The sequence below is a fragment of the Phyllostomus hastatus genome, unplaced genomic scaffold, assembly GCF_019186645.2.
Source record: "Phyllostomus hastatus isolate PE091 unplaced genomic scaffold, TTU_PhHast_1.1 phas_contig_40, whole genome shotgun sequence".
NCBI classification, from domain to species: domain Eukaryota; kingdom Metazoa; phylum Chordata; class Mammalia; order Chiroptera; family Phyllostomidae; genus Phyllostomus; species Phyllostomus hastatus.
Window position 1 is genome coordinate 21,426,006 of NW_025333872.1, and position 17,619 is coordinate 21,443,624.

General features: G+C 37.1%; 1 protein-coding gene and 1 long non-coding RNA gene across 2 annotated transcripts in view; one reads left to right on the forward strand and one right to left on the reverse strand.

Moving 5' to 3' along the window:
• Window positions 1–17,619, reverse strand: part of LGSN (lengsin, lens protein with glutamine synthetase domain) — a 153,915-nt gene that overhangs the window by 60,480 nt on the left and 75,816 nt on the right. The gene's annotated exons all lie outside the window — the stretch shown is intronic.
• On the forward strand, window positions 724–13,042 carry LOC123821714. The gene is made up of 5 exons (XR_006786156.1): window positions 724–842; window positions 4,230–4,331; window positions 8,286–8,465; window positions 11,393–11,573; window positions 12,312–13,042. It is a non-coding gene; the product is annotated as an uncharacterized LOC123821714 (long non-coding RNA).

Genomic DNA, 17,619 nt, shown 5'->3' on the forward strand with positions numbered 1-17,619 from the left:
CATACTGTATGTTTTGCATAACTGAAAATGATTTCAACATACTGAGGAAGGTTCAAGAAAAATTAGGGCATTTCCTCAGGATTTTTCAATAGATCAGTGGAAGAATTTCTTATAATGAGCTTGTAGATGAAGTAATTAAGAGTAAGTGAATAAATTATTTTAAAAGAAGGAGTTAACAATAGTAACTGCAGAAAAGGAAATGTAGTGAGAGGGAAAAGTGTTGTTACATAAAGTGAATTATAATAGTATATTTCCAGGCAAACAGTAGGTGGCAACATCTACACAGTCTTATTTTTGAAATGATTGTATAAGATCAAGATAAAACAGGCTAATGATTCATGACATATGGGACTTTGCAAAACTCACAAATTAGGAGGGATATTTATGCATGAACACATTCTTCACTTTTATTCTATTTTAGACTACCATGCTTCTACATTATCAAAAGGACTGCACTAAGATCATTAATCTTTAAAATGTTTTATTCATGAGTCACTTAGATTGTTCATCTAAATGAAGAAACACATTTTTTCCTCTCAGGAGTTGGCCAGAAGAGGTGGTTGAATTAGATAAGGGTGAGAATTAATGAAACGATGGACACATTTTTTTTATGTTTAAAAGAAAAAGTCATAGCGTGACCTCAATAACAAGAGTTTGCAGCAAATTGCTGCAGGAGGCACATCCGGTGGTCGAGAAAAGCCGGAAGCTGTATCAAGTTTCCTTTTCTCTTTTGAGCACATACAGCCCACATCTGCCTGTCAGCAGTCCTGACGGATGAAGACATGTGACCTGTGTGCGGCTCTCATAGATGAACTTCCAAATGTGAGAAGCCATTTCAGGAGGTAAATAGCTCAAGTCACTGTTGCCTTTGAAGCTCTTGGGTAATTTTATTTTCCAGAGCAATGAGATTTGTTGAATGTTTTCCGGGCTGGAAATCAGAAGCGAGCAAAGGTGCTGCTTTGAGACAGCAGAGGTCAGTAATAGCAAAGAGGAAGGAAATGGAGCAATAAGGCCAGGACTCCGAGTTACACAATCAACAGGCCACAGGCTGACACACACAGAGAATAACATAATCCTGAGAACCCCAGAGGTCCCCTGGGTGCACAATGTCTCCATCTCTGGGCAAAAGTCCTTCCTGGACCCACTCAAAGATGTTTAAGACTCCCCCTACCAGAGAATTCGTTCCTACCCCAGGAGTTGTTGTTCTTTTTCTTTTTGTTTTTTGGGGAACCATAATAAAATATAAAGGGAAATTTTCCACTATAGTCTTTTACAATTGCTAAAATTTTTGTCTATCTCATTAATCCTGAAATTAGATTTATCTTTAGAAAGAACAAATAGTAGCAAAGAAAAAAAGGGGGGGAATGAAAAATTTTATCCCTACATTTTTTCAGCAAATATTTGAGTGCCAGCCACTGTTCCAAGTACTTTGGGTACCAAAGTGAACAAAATAGATCATGTCCTTTTCTTTATGGAAATTAAAGTTTGGTAGGGAACAGCAGAAATTAAACAATTAAATGGTATATCACACATCAAGCAGTGTATTATTTGTTTCCTAGAGATGCTACAACAAAATACCACCACTGGGTGACTTACAGCAACAAAAATATATTGTCTCACTGTTCTGGAGGCTAGAAATCCAAAATTAAGTTCCTGTGGGCCATGTTTCCTCTGAAACCAATGGAAGAAACTTCTTTGCCTTTTCCTAGCTTCTAGTGATTTGCTAGCAAGCCTTGGTATTCCTTGACTTGTCGGAGTATCACTCCAGTCCTCCATCCTCACCTGCATTCTCCGTGTCTCTTCACATACACTTCCTTCTATGCATATCTATGTCTGTGTCCAAATTTCCCTTTTTATAAGGACCCCAGTCATGTTGGACTAGGACCTACCCTAACAATCTCATGTTAACTCATCTATATCTGTAAAAATTCTATTTACAAATAAGGTCACAATCTGAGGTACTAGTGGTTAGGGTTTCAACATAGATTTTTGTGGGGGACACAATTCAACTCATTTTTTACACATAAAAAAATGAAGTTGGGGGACTAAATGTAAATGAAAAAAATACAATAAAGATTAAATTTTAAAAAATAAAGAAAATAGAAAGTAACAGGAAAGGGGAAGGAAGGCGCATTAGATAAGGTGGTCAAGAAATATACATTTAAATAGACAAAATTGTATTTGAACAAAGAACTGAGGAATTGGGACATGCATATAACTGAAAGAAGAGATAACTACTCCTGAAAATATGAGATTTTAAGTGTTAAATTTGTAACATGACTAATTGCCTTCATTCTTTAAAACATTGTCATGATTATAAAGGAAGATCTATTAATATCTCTACCACAAATCATTCTTTTTAACTCTGTACAAGTTGATCATTTTCAGTTAACTCAACCTTAGCAAGACTGGAGGGGATACAGATTGATTGAAAGCTTAAATGATCAGTCTGTCAACAAATACTTATTTTGCAGCAAATACTGATTTTTCACACTTCTATTTCCTGGAGACAGAGCAATAAACAGAAAATGCAAAATGCTTTGTGTTCATAGAGTCTACATTTCAATAAGGGAAAAACAGAATTTGATTTTTCAGTTTCTCCCCAACTTGTTTGAAAATTGAAGACACCTGCCCAGTAAGAGTACAATGTATCTTCACAACAACCAAGAATCATGAGATCTCATAAGGACCCATAAGGCCCATGTACTCATGTCATGGTGAACCTTTTATACAACTCTCCTTAAAATGGCACTAACTATAGTTAGCCACTTTAGGGAAGTTAAACTAACATTTAGTTAGTTTAATGTTGGTTTAGTTAGTTAATAGTCAACACCTTGAGTAATGGAAGTTCACAGTCCCTCCAACCTCAGCATCTACTGGAACTTCTCTTGTCCCTGCTTCCTTCGTCCAAAAACACTGCTCTGCTGCAGTTCCTGGACAACACCAGGCTCTGCACTTGATGCTCTCCAGATACCTTCTTGGCTAGATGCTTCACTTTTTTCAAGTGTTTATTTAAAGTGTCCTCTTGGTGTCCAACCTGCAGCCCGCAGGCTGCATGCAGCTCAGGATGGCTATGAATGTGGTCTGACACAATATCACAAATTTCCTTAAAACCTTGAGATTTTTTTTGTGATTACATGTCACAATGTATTTAATGTGTGGCCCAAAACAACTCCTCTTCTTCCAGTGTAGCACAGAGACACCAAAAGGTTGGACACCCCTGGCAAGTAAGCCTTTCCCAGTCATCCCTTTTTTAATTAACCCCTCACCTCCCACCACCATGCATCTACCTCAGCTGTCCTTATTTCCCTTCTCTGCATTGTCTCCAAAACACCTATTACCATCCAATTTTTTAACTCATTTATTTACATTGTCTATCTTCTCCTATTAGAATGTAAGCTCCATGAAAGCAACGATTTTTTAATCTATTTTGTTTACTGCCATGTCCTCTGGACTGAGAAGTATGTCTTACACAGATTAACTGCAAAGTGAATGTTTGTTTAAAGAACATTTAAACTTACAATCAATCAGCAGCCCCTGTATTTGCGCTAAAGAAGAATTGACGGAAGGAAAGCCATCAGCTTTATTAACACGATGAGCACTGTGTTCAATCACAGTTGTGGTAAATTCAGAGAAATTTCTTCAAAATGGTATTGCTCATATGTGTATTTATACAGGGTGAGGGTGTGTCTTAAAATCTTAAAAAGGGGAAGCTCAGTTCAAGTATACTGTCTTTAGATGAGCTAACTCACACGGATAAACCTCAGAGAAGTTGGCCCAGGGAGCTCCCAACACGCTGCAGGGTCTGCAGACAGCATAAGTCAAAAGACTATGACAGAGGAAAAAACGTTGGGGAAAAAAGGAAGAACTTTTTTTCTGCTTTTTGAACATGGAACCTGCATTTTTATTTTGCTTAGGGCTCTGCAAGTTATATAGCTGCCCCTGCTTGCGAGACAGATTTTTATCATACATAATTTGGGGGCATACATCAGGAAGAAAACATAAGATGAAGAGATTGGTTCTGTTAGAGTGGGAAGCTTAGTAAATTTCTCAAGAATGTTAGTTCATTCTCTTCATCTCTTTCAATGTGTGGTTGTTCCCTTTCAACAGTGCAAGTCATTAAACTCCTAATGGGCACAGCACATCTTTATCCAGACTTCTCCAAGAAATTAGAGGATAACCTAGAATATGTCTTAGATACATTTCTTCCAATAATTTTGATTTTCTAGGTGCTTTGGAGCAGGATTAAGATGGGTCCCTGCCACAGCAGTTAAAGCCAGACGTCCTAAACATGCAAGGACCAAACAACATCTGTAAACCAGTAAACCAAGGTATTTGCTTTGTAAATCAGTGGAAATGATATCTCTCCCCTAGGAAGACTTACATCCAGAACAATTAGAAGTTCCTGCTCTGGAAATTTTTTTGAGCTACATTAAATTCTTTTAGGAATAGGGTAGAATTTTTAAAATCAATATAATCTCCTTTCGAGCCATCTGCTGTTAATTTTTCTGCTGTACCTCCTGAGAACTCAAAAGAACCAAAAAGGGAAGGAAATAATAATTCTTTGTTCACTGCAGCTGCTGAAGTAATCACTAACATTTTTTTTCTAGATCACCTGTAAATGAGAACCAGCATCCAAAACAATACACTTTATTGTTCTAAAGACGTGTTAGCTAAATATGGAATGATTTGTATTGCTATGATCCAATGACTTCTGGTCTTTTTAACTTCCTGTAATTGGGCAGTATAATTTCCCATGTCCAGGGTGATGGTGGTGGTAGAGTAAAATAGAGTGTTTTATTAATGTTAATTGATTCTTTTTGGTAGCTCTACCTTGGTTGTGTAAGAAAATGACCTTGTTTTTATGATATACACATTTAAGTATTGAATTAAAGGGTGTCCAGTCTTCATGTCTGCAGTTTACTCTCAAATCATTCAGGAAAAGAAACCCAATTACACAGAAATGCATTGGTAGAACAAACGTGGTAAAGTGTTAACCATTGTGGAATGGGAGTCAAACTTATACGGGAATTCTTTCCTCCATTTTTCTGAAAATCTGAAATTATTTCAAAATAAAAATGTTTTAATAGAGTTTAACTATTCTCTCTGGCATTTTCTTTCAAATAATTAACACACATTCTAGATGTTTTTTTTTATGGTGGTTTTAGTTTCCCAAAAGAGTGGGTAACAATGCTACTCCTTCTGTTGCCTGACAGCAATTGTGAGATGACACTGATTTTAAGATGCATCCCTATGTCTAAGATGCTAAAAGGGAGAAATATGCATCTTAGTATCATGGACATATTTTAGTCAAAATAGTCAAATGGGGAGACTAGATTTAAAGAAAATGATGGTTACCCCATTTAGTATCTTTATCAGTTTCCTATTGCGGTTGTAATAAATTAATTACCACAAACTTAGTGGCTAAAAACAACACAATTTAAATTTTTTTTAATTGTATTTTATTATTTATGCTACTATAGTTGTCCCAATTTTCCCCCTTTGCCCCCTCTACCCAGCACCCTCCTTTCTAGGCAATCCCCACATCGTTGTCTATGTCTATGGGTCATGCATATATGTTCTTCTATTCCCTATGATGTACTTGATATCCCCATGACTATTCTGTAACTACCAATTTGTACTTAATAATCCCTTTGCCTTTTTTGCCAATCTCCCTGACTCCCTCCCATCTGGCAACCAACAAAATGTTCTCTGTATCTATGATTTTGTTTCTGTTCTGCTTAACAACACAAATTTATTACCTTACAGATTTGGAAATCAGGGTACAAAGTAAATTCCCAAGGCTGCATTCTTTCAGGAGGCTTTAGGGGAGAATTCTTTTCCTCACATTTTTCAGTCTACACTCCTTGGCTGGTGGGTCCTTTCCATTATTCTACCTACCACAGTGTTTCTGCCTATAAGACCTATACGTGGCTTTGGTATTATATGTGTTCCTCCTTGATTTCTCAATCTCTTGTTTAAAGAAATATTGCTGCACAAACAGATGATCTTTTAATAAAAGGAACTCGTGACTGAAAATTTTTTAAAAAATAGTTGCTGGTGATAAAATATTAGGAAAACCTGATCTCTCAAACAAGACAATATAATGCTGTGGAACAAATATTTCATGGGAGCTCTGCTGAGGTTATAAATTATTATTGTTGATTTTCTTGGGTGATATATATTGCTGAGAAATAATAATTTAGTTTTTCTTTTTTCACCATTAAGGTCACCCAAGTACACAAATGCTAATAATTAAGGAGTTCAAAAAATTTTTTTAAATGTTTAATGGTTTTAAATGTCCCCAAAGTCAATAATAAGCACTGCAGGTTGTTATTGGTAATCTTCATGATCAGTATAGACTTTCTGTGATTGTGTTAAATAAATACACACACACATTAGAAGAATGCCTGGTAACAACTATATATTAGCTTTTATTCTACATTTATATTTATATTGTTATATAGTAACAATTATGATTTTTCTGTGCAAACACTGCTACTCGTTTTTATTGAAATTATGTACAAGAAAACCTGGATTACACAGCAGGTTCTTGAATGATGTAGTTTCATTAAGCGTCGTTCATTATAACATTGATGGGATGCCATAAAAACTCACCTCATTTATATCAATTAGCCTTTGATAAAATTGGTTTTGTTATGGATTGTTTTGATTGCAGTCACAGAACCTACCTACAAGATTCAGTGAGGACTTACAACAGAAAAATTTTTATTCAGATTCTTTAGTTTGATACATGAAACAAAATATACAAACATTCATTTATGTGGGTATGTATATATTAGTTTGCATATAGTACGAACTTTATAAATTGTTTGGAAGATTGAGTAGGTAATGCATTTAAGGCACTTTGCACTTGGCTGGTATGTTATTTTAATAATAATGTATATTATTATTGATTTTTATTAATAATGTATTTTATTATTGATTTATATTATTACTGACTTTGGTTTTTAAAAGGTCTAGAAAATGCTGAATCTGGAAATGAATTCATTCTAAATTAGTGATTATTAATTCTAAATCATGAATTAATTATTCTAAATTATTTCAAAAACACTGTGCTATGCTCTCTCCACAATATATGATTCTTATTACACAGGCCCTACTTTATACCAGGTTATCTTGCCCATGTTCCTCTGCTATTTTCTAATTATGCTTGAATTTTCTATGTGTTATCTCTCTAATCATTCATATACTCCTTGAAGACAGAGAAGAAGTTTTATCTTTCCTTTTCATTTACCCAAAGGGTTTATTACTAAAGGCAGAACACAGAGAATTTATGAAGAGACACACTTGGGGCTCTCTGCTGAGAGAGATGCAAATAATAAATGCCCAAGGGTACTATTTGAAACCTAAGAAACATCAAAAATATTCCCCATCCTCACTTCTCTTAATCAGTGCTTTCTATTTATTCAGGGCCAACCTTATGAAGGGTAAAGATTGTCCTGATGAAGAGCAAGCCCTCTGGCTACTGATGCTGACATCTAGAAAAATCACAAGGCTTGGATTCAATATTCTGCACTATAACTCCCTAATAGACTCAGGCAAATGGCAATAGATATATTAAGCTTTTTCTGAGCTTCTAAAAAACATCCATCCATTGCATTTCTCTTTAATTTCTTTTCTAATTATCTGACTGCCTCTTACTTGAGCCCAACAGAATTTTAAATATGAGAAAGAAACCATTAGAGAATAGGATTAAAATGAAGGGGAAAGTGGGAAATTGGTATTTTATTTGATTCTTTTAATCAACTCATCTACTTTCAGCATTTGAATCCATTTGCTAGCTGGAACAAGATTTCTGGGTAAACAACTTTCATTAAAATATAGAGGATACATTTTAACCATGGTACACATTCAGAAATGACCACTCTTTTTATCAGAACATCACTTGGCAGAGGAAAATGGTGTTCCTGCACTGCCAAACCCAGGGTGGGGGAAAAAGAACAATAGAAAAATATACTATGTGCAGTGCCTTCTTTCAGCTTTTCTAAGCTGGAACAGACTGCTCCCATTTTAAAAAAATTACTTGGAGTGCAAAGGATACTTCAAAATGAAGCAGACAGATATGGACTGATTCTTCTTTTACATTACAGCAATCAAATTTTAGACTAATTTTCCTCTTACTTAGAAGCAAAATACTGCTAAGGGAACAGCCTGTCTTCATCTGGTTTATAGTAAACATTTGCCACTTAGGATTCAGGAGCCAGTTGGATTTTTTAATCTTTGGCAATAGACACTAACATATCTGTGATAAATTATGGCAGGCCAACAGGGAAAGAGCAACATCGGAAGGGTGCAGGAGGCCCAGCAACCAAGCAGTCAGTAGAGCAGAGATGGATAACATCATCTGTGTGTCCCGAAGGCAAATGTTCAGCAGCCTTCCAATTGTGCCTTGCTGTTTCCCTCAGTCTGCCTCTTGCCCTGGTTCCCCAAACCCAGCCTTGGTAAGTCTGTTCATTCAATCATTTATTCAACAAATAGTTTTTATTATATCAAACCACATATTTTTATTTTTAATCTAACTCTTCTATGTCTACAGAGAAATAAGTGATACACATGATTTCATGTACTTTATATAATAAATGTTGGCCATTGTTCCAGAATTGGCTGGTCTGAGATCATGATGCATAATCAGCTGAAAGTGATTTCCTTTTGAAGTTTCTAGAGTACAACCTTCTGTTTTCAATAAATATTCCACAAATCTTTATTGAGATTTACCATGTCGTTTATACTATTCTTTATATTAGGAATACAACGGTAGTCAATACAGATATGATATCTGTATACACTTGTTTGTAGCCCAAAGGAACACATGGATAACTAAACAGGGAATTACTTCATGGTGTGGTAAGTACAGGGGAAATTCAAGTAGCTAGAGAAAGGGCACCTAATTAGAAAATCTAATTCTAATTCTACAATGAACCCACTGTATGTGATGAAACCTTTTAAGATCAAAAAGGGTTTCCTGGAGGAAATGATGTCCTGACTGAGAAAAAGAAGGTGGAAAGTTAGACAAATGAAGAAAAACTGGAAAAGCTATCTAGAAAGGCAGCAGTATGCACAAAGGGTCAGAGGTACGCACTTTCAAAGAACCTGAAACTCAGTCTGGCTGTGGAGTTTCAACTGTAAAGAAAATAGCAGAAGAAGATGAAGTGAGAAGCATAGGCAAGTTCTACATATTATTCAGGACCATCTAGGTTATATTCAGTTAACAAGTAAATGCCAAAATAGTGATCTGACACAATAATAGTTCTCTCTCATTTATATATGTACCCAATGTAAGCTGGAGGCAAGCTAGTAGTGGTGATATGTGCACAGCTACTCAGGGATCTAGGATGATGGAGACCCACCATCTCAGAGCTGTAATAGCTAGCACATCTGGCTTTCCTGGTCACCTTGGCAGGGAAAGGTGTCTTGAATATTTCAGCCTACAGGAAATACACATCACTTGTACCCACAGCTTATTCACTAGCACTAGTTACATGTTCCCCACTACTACCTCCCAAAAATGATAAGGACCTAGAAAAAAATCTAAGATAACAGATAGAATGTTTAATGTGTACTGCATCTCTGGTGTAATCATGATATTGGCGGCCTTTAGATGTCATGTTTCCATAGTTTGTAATATTCTGAGAACAATGAAGAACCAATGAAAAATGTGGAGCAAGATAATCAAAGGATCAGATTTTTATCTTTTTTGAAGCACTACAGGTTTTCTTGCCCCATTGACCCTTCTTGTTCTCACCTCACCACCAACTGAATAAGGTTGTTCAGAGCAGACACCATGGAAGGAATGCTGTTAGGGAATGAGAAATGGTTAAGATCTACAGGAGAATGACTGATTGCCCCCATCCCTTAAATAAAATCTTGTGCTTTTTTAGTGCCTCATAGAGCACATTCCCCAATAAAAACTAAGCTCCTACTTATGATATAGCAGCCTTGCGGAAGATGGCTCAGTCAGGTCCAGACAGGCACAGACATGCTTCAGTAAATAGAACTAAGGGAAGAAGTCTCTATGAATCCTGAGCACTGAACATAAGGAGAAACTAGTGTTATTGGCATGTCCATTCCTTTTCTCTAGACATCCAATGTCATCAGATCACAGTTAAAAAAGGGCCTTAGCATAGCATCCACAGTCAGGCACAGGTTCCTCGGCGGTGAATGCTTGTATATGGGAGGAAAAATTGGAGAGAGAATAAATACATGGTTGATGTCATTTCTTTATTTTTATTGCCAGTAAAACTGTGCCTTTTCAAACTTTCCCAATGACTGGTATTAACAGAAATGTGTATGATGTCAGTATGTCAAGGCAGATTGCAGCAGGTCCTCTTTGCCTCCTCTTGTCCAGTGGTTAATATCTAGATGATTATCAGAAACTCCTGAGAAGATTTTTAAAAATACAGAGTTCTCAGTCATGCATTCAAATTACTGAATCAAATTCTAAAAGTAGGACCCATGAAGATGTTTTTTTTTAATTTTCCATGCTTCGAATATGTTGTTCTAGTTAATGCAGAAGCAATCTGCCATGAAATTATTTTCTATCTGAAAATCTACTATGACTTTTAGTCACTTGAAGTTTTTCTCATTACGTAACTGTGGGTGTCTCAACTCACCTCTCCCAAAGAAAGTTTTCAAAGAACCAGAGACCTGACCTTCCCACTGCTGAATTTTTGTGCACATTGTTCATGAGTAGGCACTCAGCAGACATCTAAAGCATACAGAATAGAAAGCAGTGCAATCAAATTGAATGGGTATTCTGGATAGAGATGAGTCTACAGATGTATATCACAAGGAAAGAAACAGCACTTCTCCCTAAGGCACAAAACTATTTTTATGTTCAAGCTGCTCTCTTTTGGTAGACAGTGTCATAAGCATCACCAAGCTAAATCTGCTATGTTTGACAGGTAGAGTCTTATGTGATTGACTTGAGAAGATTCACTTTCTAGATACATTTTCTCTGCCCTCACAGGGAAGTTACAAAGAGGGTACTTTTTTGTTAAGCTGGCCAACAAGGTAAAATTTTGTGTCATTGTTGCATCAAGATAAAAAATAGTTGTATTCTTTTTTCTAAATATATATACCCTTTTATCCTCTTTCTAGGTATCTCCAGTCATATTTGCCTTTTATATGTATGTTTTTTGCTTTGCATTTCATATAAGTTTAAATATGTTCTATAATTTTATATTAACACAGAAACCCTACTTGGAATTGGATCTCACTTTGCAGGAGGAAAAGTATGAACAATTCTTTTTCAGTTGAGAACCAAGCAAGTAACTATCAAAGTAATGGTTGTTAAACCTGTGTAATAACATTAAAACTTCCTAATATAGAATTTTATTACTTTTTCCTATCTCAATGCTGAAAAACTTAGAAAATATCCAGTTACAAAGGATGAAATTGAAATCCACCTTTGCATCCACTATCACATATTGGTTCACAACTCCATTCCAATCCCCTGTAGCTACCCTCCAGCATGTTGGATGATGGGACCTGAAAGACTAGAAGATTCACTGAGCTCAGTGTCCCTATGTATCCCAACTTCCACCAAGCAGGTATGTCCATACATATTTGGAAGATAGAAAGAGGTTGCACCTGCACTTCTGCTTTCTGCTGTCAAGCACAGTCCTGCTGGTGTTAGTTTTTCTGCTGCGGTGGTAACAGAGATAACAATGTCTGTCCCCTAATTTATTGGCTATATCATGTTGCTGGTATGGATCTCAGCTGAGCTGACCTGGTCCTGGAGGCAGAGAAAGCAGACAACCTAGCAAGTCAGGGAGTTGTTTCTGGAAGCTCAGTCCAGAGCCTGCTTCTTTAGCCTCTACAATAATTTTGTAAATATATAATTATCTTATAAATTTTCTTTTTTTTACCTGCAACTGAACCCAAATTGTATTAATGATAATCTCATAAAACAGAGCAATCACTATTAACTTTTCATTGTCTCTTTATAACTCTATCTGTATATATGTGCATACATGTAGTGTTTTTTAATAAAATTATAGAATATAGAATGTAATTCACAAATTAAGAGGAAAATTTATACTGGAAATAAAGAAGTAGATGCAAATTAGTTTAAATCATCTGTAATCTGTGTACCAGTGTCATAGGAAACAGTTTGAATCAGAGTTTAGGACAGTGACCAGGTGGTCCCAATACAGTGTAATCTACTTTCAAAGGACATGTTTTTCTTTGTTCAAAACGCAACCACAACCCATTAATTTCCTACAATAGATTGACTATGCACTGAAAGTAGACATTCGTGTAAATACAAACTTTGCCTTCTTTTCTAGACCTCACTCTGCTGTGAAATAACTTCTTCAGGAAAGCAATATCAAACAGAGTAGCAACCTCCAGTCATGATGGCTGCCTAGGTAAACATAGCTCACCTCCTCACACAACCACATCAAAACTACAACAAAAATATAGAACAACCATCACTCAGACAGACAGAAATCAAGCTGAATAAAAGTCTAACAACTATGGAATTAAAGAAACCAAATCCATCCAGACTAGTAGGGGGAGCAGAGACGTGGAACAGGCTCTTCTCCAACCCCATGTGGTATATTTGGGAGGGATATCTCAGAAGTGGAGAAATCCAGCCCTACACCAGGCCCCCCAACCCATGGTTCCAGTGTCAGGAAGATAAGTCTCCATAACTTCTGGCTATAAACACCAGAGATGACTGAGTCAATGAAAGAAACTTCTGGAGTCCCAAGCACTTTGCTGTACAAAACCGATACATGACTTACTCAGATACACTCCCTCTGGGCTCTAGTACCAGGATAGCACCTTGAAAGGCACCAGTGGCATATAGGGAGGTACTGAAGTACCTGGCATCAAGTTGGGAGCTGGGGACAGCTTTCCCCAGACAGAAAGGTGACCAGTTGCCATTGTGCCTTTTCTGAACCTTCGCTGCACAGAGCTATAGAGCTGAGAGGTGAGTTCAATATCTCAGACTCCATCAACCTGGCTAACATTGCTTACCCTGCCCTGGAGATCCCCTGAAGCTCTGTCCCACCCAACCTGCAGGCCCACCCAAACCTTTAACAGTGACTTTTCTAATATAAATAGCTGATCTTGGCTCATACTTCAAACCTTCCTAAATCCTATCAAACAAGCAACAGCTGGCCTCAGTGAGTCCCTAGCCCCTGTACTTCTTGCTGAGTGGCCCCAGGCCTTGCACTAGCAGCAGTCAGACTAAATTCATAGCATGGCTTCACCTGGGAATCTCCAGGCCCAATACAAGTAGCAGCCATCTCATATGGCTTTATAGCTCATGCAGGTTGGCCCTGGGAAGAACACAGGTTGGGGCTGACTGTGGCCTTCACCTCCTGGAAAACTCCAGTGCCCGTGCACCCAGTGGGCAGCTACAGGCCATGTCAGAGCACCACCACCCTGTCCCTGCACAGTTGATCCTCCACAGAGGAAGGAGTGTTCAGTGGTAACAGTCAGTGCTTATAGCTGATTGTTCTGGGTAAATCCCTCCCATTGATCTGCCAACAGCAATCAAGGCTCAACTACAAGAGCTTGGTATATTCAGCCAATATGAAAGGTACACCTTGAGTACCCAGCTTGGGTGATGGTGGGGGAGGGCTGTGCTGCTGGACCATACAGGACACCTACTACATTAGAATATGCTAGGAAGACATGGAGTCAAAGCAGCTCTACTTAATACATAGAAACAAACACAGGGAGGCTTCCAAAATAAGGAGACAAAGAAACACTGTCCAAATGAAAGAAAGATCAAAACTTCTGAAAAAGAATCAAACAAAAGGAGATAAGCAATCTACGAGATGCAGAGTTAAAAATACTGGTTATAAAGATGCTCAGGGGCTTAGTGAGAACCTCAACAGCATAAAGAATATCCAGTCAGAAACAAAAGATACTAATTGAAATAAAGAACAACTTACAGGGAAACAACAATAGCATGGATGAAGCCAAGAATCAAATCACTGATTTGGAACATAAGGAAGCAAAGAACAACCAACCAGAACAAGAATCCAAAAAGACAAAGATAGTGTAAGCAGCCTCTGGGGCTACTTCAAGCAGTCCAACATTCGCACCATAAAGGTGCCAGAAGGGCAAATGAAACAGCAAGAAATTGGAAATCTATTGGAAAAAATAATGAAACAAAACTTCACTAATTTGGTGAAGGAAATAGACGTGCAAGTCCAGGAAGCACAGAGTCCCAAACAAGATGGATGCATAGATGCCCACTCCAAGACATATCATAATTAAAATGCCAAAGGTTAAAGATAAAGAGAGAATCTTAAATGTAACAAGAGAAAAGAAGTTAATTATCTACAGGAGAGTTCCTATAAGACTGTCAGATGATTTCTCAAGAGAAACTCTGCAGGCTAGAAGGGATTGGCAAGAAATATTCAAAGTCATGAAAACAGGTACCTACAGCCAAGATTGCTCTACCCAGCAAAGATATCATTTAGAATTGAGGGCAGATAACGAACTTCCCAGACAAGAAAAAACTAGAGGAGTTCATCATCACCAAACCATTATCATATGAAATGTTAAAGGGACTTGTTTCAGAAAAAGAATAAGATCAATACTATGAACAATAAGGTAACAATAAACACATATCTATCAACAATTGAACCTAAAAAACAAACTAAGCAAATAAGAACAGAGGCAGAATCATGGATATGGAGAGCATTTTGATGGTTGCCAGATGGGAATGGTTTGTAGAGGAAAGGGTGAAGAGGTGATGAGATTAACAATTACAAATAGGTAGTTACAGAATAGCTGTGGGAATGTAAAGTGCAGTATAGGAAATGGAGTAGCCAAAGAACTTAAATGCATAACCCATGGACATGAACAATGATGTGGGGGTTGCCTGATGGAATGAGGGTTGCTGGGTGAAGGGAGACAAAGGGGAAAAAACCAGGACAACTGTAATAGTATAACCAATAAAATATAATTTTAAAATTTTAAAAAAAACAATTAAAATTAAAAAAATAAAAATTAAAAAACAGACTAGCACTTCTTCAGTAAAAATCTCTCAATAAAAAAGCCTTTCAATACAACTTTTTGATGCTATTTGAACTTGTTCTTCCTAAAAAACAATGGTCACTACCATTTACCTCATCACCATAGGTTTGCAAAGTAATACATTCATCTGGTAAAATCTTAAATTGTATCAATGTATGATAACTATAATTACAGTGAGAAATCTTATTAAAATGCTGGTGACTAGTGGATGTTATCAGTCCATCTTGTCCAAACCTAGACAAGAAAGCTGTGAAGCTCAGACAATTGCCCCGTGAGTGTGGCATTATGCCTGAGAGCAAAGTATCATCTAGCAGAACAGAAATGTCTCCCTCTGCCCTTAGCTGAGTATCAACAAAAATTCACTGTGGGATATTATTGCTTCTTTAAGTCCAAGGAAGATTTTCTTTCCTTACTATGTGACAGCTCTTAGTTAAATATTATATATTGTTTTCACAGTCATGCTGGACCTACTGGCACATAAATTAAGGGGTATTTTTTTCCGCAAAATTTTATTTATTTATTTTTAGAGAGGGGGAAATGCAGGGAGGAAGAGAGGATGATAAACATCAATGTGTGGTTGCTTCACATGTGCCCCCAACTGGGGACCTGGCCTGCAACCAAGCATGTGCTTTGACTGGGAATCAAACTGGCAACCTTCTGGTTTACTGGCCAGTACTGAATCCACTGAGCCACACCAACCAGAGAAAGTTTCTGGTAACTTAAGAGTACAGGCAGTTCTCAAAATGTCATCCCTTTTTAAATCATCACTGTTTCTCTCAATTTTCTAGAGGAAACAAAGTATAAAATGAAACTATCAATATTGTATTTCTTATGCAAAATCTATTAAATTGAGTAAACATTTTAAAATATACAGTATGCCAGCCTCATTGTGGAAAGCTCCATATTTCTAAATACATTCAGATAAAATATCTCTCCACCATAAATACTTACTAGTAATAATATTTATTTCAGCAATAAAACTCAGCTTATCCAAAATTATTTGCATGCGCACATGCACACACACCCGTGTACCCAGGGCAACAACTGCATGTTCACCAAGGAAAGGCATACACCAGAACAGACTGGAGCTTAAAGATAAACATTTTGAACATGGCTTTTTTAAAATTCAGAGATCCCATATTATCTGATAATTACAGTGCAAATTATTCCTTTATGAGTAAAAATGAGACATGACAGATTACATTAATTCTGTTAAATGTTTACTGGACTAAATTCCCCTCCCATGTTATGCTAGATACAAACAAGTCAAAAGTGGTAGAATAAAGCCCTGGACAAGTTGTTCATTTGGTTGGAGTGTCAGCTCATACATCAAAATGTTGAGGATTCAACCCCCAGTCAGGGCATATACCCAAGTTTCTGGTTCGATCCCCCTTTGGGGCATGTACAGGAGACAGCCAATCAATGTATCTCTCTCAAGACAATGTCTCTCTCTCTCTCTCTCTCTCTCTCTCTCTCTCTCTCTCTCTCTCTCTCTCTCTCTCTCCTCCCCCTCCAAATCAATAAACATGTCCTTAGGTGAGAATTAACAAAAAAATTTTAAGTAGTAGAATAAATACTGTAATTTTACATAAAAATAATTTCTAATACCTATATAATACTTTATAGTTTAATAACTCCTATCACTTAATGTATTATATTTAAATCCTCTAAATTGGTAAAATAATTTATTTTACCATCATCATTTTACAAATAAGGAAATAAGGTTCTGAATATGTCACCTGTACTGTAAACTCAGGATATGAGGAACTATTTCTTGAGCCACCTTTTCAAATTCTCTTCACCTCAGAGAATTGAAGAGATTTTATCTCTGGTTATCCATTACCATTCTCCCTCATATACCAGCTTCTCTCTTAATTACTCCCTTTAACTTGACATTCTAAAAGGCACCCAAGTGTCTGGCTTTATTTCCTACACTTCACTTGTGCTTAGCATATTCATCATCATCTCTGCTTCTAACCATTTAAATCAGCCTAAATCACCAATAAACCACAAGCCCATGCTGCCATGAATACAAATTGCCTGCCATCCTTACAGTCCTCACCTACTTCCTTGCTTGAAGGACCTTCAATTCACGTGGTATCTACTTCTTTCCATCACAGGAACCAAGGAGGGGTTATCCTATTCTCAGTTCTAATGGTAAGCCTGAAAGGTTTATGCCAATGAGTATGACCCTATTTCTTTGGCCACGGATTAGTTTAAGTATGGTAACATAACATAATTTTGCCCAATGAAACATGAGAAGACATTATATGGGTGAAAGTCATGGGGAGGCTTTCCACCCTTGTTTTGGACTGAACTGCATCCTCCCAAAATTTATGTGTTGAAACTCTAACCCCCAGTACCTCAGAATGTGACTGTATCTAGAGAGAGCCTTTGAAAAGGTAAGTTTAAGTGAGGTCTTATAGATAGGCCCTTAACCAACCTGACTGGTGTCCTTATAATAAGAGAAATTTTGGACATGCAAAGAAACACCAGTGATGTACACACACAAAAGGAAGTCCATGTGAGGACAGAGCAAGAAGGTGGTCAGGCCACTTGCAAGCCAAGGAGAGGGGCCTCAGAAGAAACCACTGC